Here is a 2,512-nt window from a genome sequence, read left to right on the forward strand (position 1 = left end):
TGCTTGGGAGTTCTTTGGGAAATTCAAATGCACAAGGGATTGTCGTGCACAGCCCCTCTTCCACTGGTATCTTCTTGATTTCCATCAAAACCTGAGAAAGTAACCCTGTAAGGAGAGATCCAAGTTGAAAAACAGACCCACCTACCATACTCCTGTATTATATCTGTGCATTAAAAGAGTCACCTTACCTAAGAAAGGCTTGACACTTGTCCAGCTCCTACGAGGTGATCTCTAAACCCTTGGGATATCCTGCCTGATAGGAGTGTCTTTGTTTACCTGAGACCTTGGACTTCATCAGTTAATGCTAACACTCTGATTTATGGTGGGACCCCTGGATCCTGGGGCATCAGCTTGACCTCTGGAGGGGCTGAAGACTAAGCTAAGTCAGTGACCAGACCCACAATAAAAACCCTGGACACCAAGGCTTGGGTGCACTTCTCTTCTTGGCATGTCTGTGCATGTCACCACACATTGTTGCTGAAAGAAGTAAGCTCTCTTGGTGCAACACTACTGGGAGAGGCCAGCTGAAAGCTCATGCCTGCTCTCTCCTGAATCCTGCCCTAGGCACCTCTTCCCTGTACTGATTTTCATCTGTAGTCTTTTGCTATAATCAACTGCAATCATGAGTAAAACAGTATTGCTGAGTTTTGGGTCCTTCTTGTGGATCACTGAATCAGAGGCGTCTTGGGGACTCCTAAATTGCATCATCCCAATCTAGTCTGCTGGATTTTTTATTGCTCTTCTTGTTGGTATTAATTGTATCTTGTGATCTTGGCCATGTTGCATCATTTCTGAATCTCAGTTTCTCAGTCAGGGAAATGGGTACAATAATACCAACACTACAATATTGTGATAATTAAGGACAATACCTACAGAGGCACGTGGCCCCCTGCAATAACTGCACATTGTGACTTCAGTCACATTCCACTACAGGGGACCATGTCACAGTGAACAGTTAGTGAATAATTGTGCTCGCCATCCATTAGCTCATTTGGAACCCCCTCCCCTCCCCGACACCCCTGTGAAACCTAGGACCCTTGTGGTTGAATGGTTTCCACAAATAAACTTCCTTTCACTGTATAGACGAGGAACACCCCATTGTCCAGGTGAGTAAACTGAAGAGAATTACTCAAGGTGGTAGAGCTTGAACCTGAACTCTGGTCTTCAAAGATCAGGGTTTCTTGAGGGTCTATATTGTAGAATAAAGATTCTACATTTTTTTTTTTTTTTTAGACAGAGTCTTGCTGTCACCCAGGGTGAAGTGCAGTGGCACGATCTTGGCTCACTGCAACACCCGCTCCTGGGTTCAAGCAATTCTCCCAACTCAGCCTCCCCAGTAGCTGGGATTACAGGTGTCCACTACCACACCTGGCTAATTGTTCTACTTTTAGTAGAGACAGGGTTTCACCATGTTGGCCAGGTTGGTCTCCAACTCCTGACCTCAGGTGATCTGCCCAACTTGGCCTCCCGAATTGCTGGGATTCGAGGCATGAGCCACTGTGCTTGGCTAAGTACCTAATTTTTTATGTTCTCACCTCTTCATCTGACTTCAGCCCTGTCTGCTTTCCACCCCTACCCACCCTCACCTCCCCAAGATACCTCCACACTGCCTCTCCTTCTACTTACCCAACCATAGCAGCGGCAGTGCCATCAGCCCCAGCAAGACCTCACGGGCAAGAGAGGACCAGGATGTATCCTGCTGCTAACTCTGACCTCAGATTGGTCTGTCCTGGAGGGCAGGATTTGGATTGGATGAGGAGAGGGGCAGTAGCAAGAGGCATGGGGTGCGGCTAGGAAGAAGTCCACGGCTTGCTAGGGGCTCTAGTCTTTTCAATCCACCCCTAAGGTCTGTTAATCTGGTGAATTAGGGGCCTGATGGGACCTGATGCTGGGGAGCTTCAAGAACAGAGGTTGGGCTGGGCACAGTGGCTCACGCCTGTAATCCCAGCATTTTGAGAGGCTGAGGTGGGAGGACTACTTGAGCCCAGGAGTTTGAGACCAGCCCAGGCAATGTAGGGAGACCCTCTCCCTAAAAAAAAAATGTTTTAAAAAATTAGTCGGGTGTAATGGTACATGCCTGTAGTTCCAGCTACTCAGGAAGCTGAGGTGGGAGGATCTCTTGTGCCTGAGAGGTTGACGCTGTAGTGAGCTGTGGTCACAACACGGTACTCCAGCCTGGGCAACACAGTGAGACCCTGCCTCAAAGACAAAAGAACAGGGGTTGTCCCCAAACTCTTTGTGAAGCCTCAACACCATGTTTGCTTTCTTCTCTCCAGTCTGCATTCCCACTCCACTTCCTCTTCAAAGAGTCTCAAATGCCAGGCTGAGGAGCTCGGACTCCCTCCCATGTCAATGGGGGAGCTCAGGGAAATTATGGAACGGTTTTGAACTATGGGAGAACGGGTTTGGGTGTTCTAAAGATCCCTCTGGGTCTGCACTGAGGAGGAAACAACAGTCCAGGAGAAAGACGATGAAATCTGAGCTGGAACGGTAGCTATGGGGGACAGAGAGA

At 48.5% G+C, this 2,512-nt stretch overlaps 2 protein-coding genes across 2 annotated transcripts in view; both read right to left on the reverse strand.

The window, feature by feature from the left end:
• LOC105528995 (sialic acid-binding Ig-like lectin 12) overlaps nucleotides 1-2,512 on the reverse strand; it is a 36,455-nt gene that overhangs the window by 25,576 nt on the left and 8,367 nt on the right. The window lies entirely within an intron of this gene.
• The window catches only part of LOC105528997 (SIGLEC family-like protein 1), a 17,900-nt gene that overhangs the window by 6,550 nt on the left and 8,838 nt on the right, over nucleotides 1-2,512 (reverse strand). The window lies entirely within an intron of this gene.

This window comes from Mandrillus leucophaeus, unplaced genomic scaffold (genome assembly GCF_000951045.1).
Source record: "Mandrillus leucophaeus isolate KB7577 unplaced genomic scaffold, Mleu.le_1.0 Scaffold74, whole genome shotgun sequence".
Taxonomy (NCBI): domain Eukaryota; kingdom Metazoa; phylum Chordata; class Mammalia; order Primates; family Cercopithecidae; genus Mandrillus; species Mandrillus leucophaeus.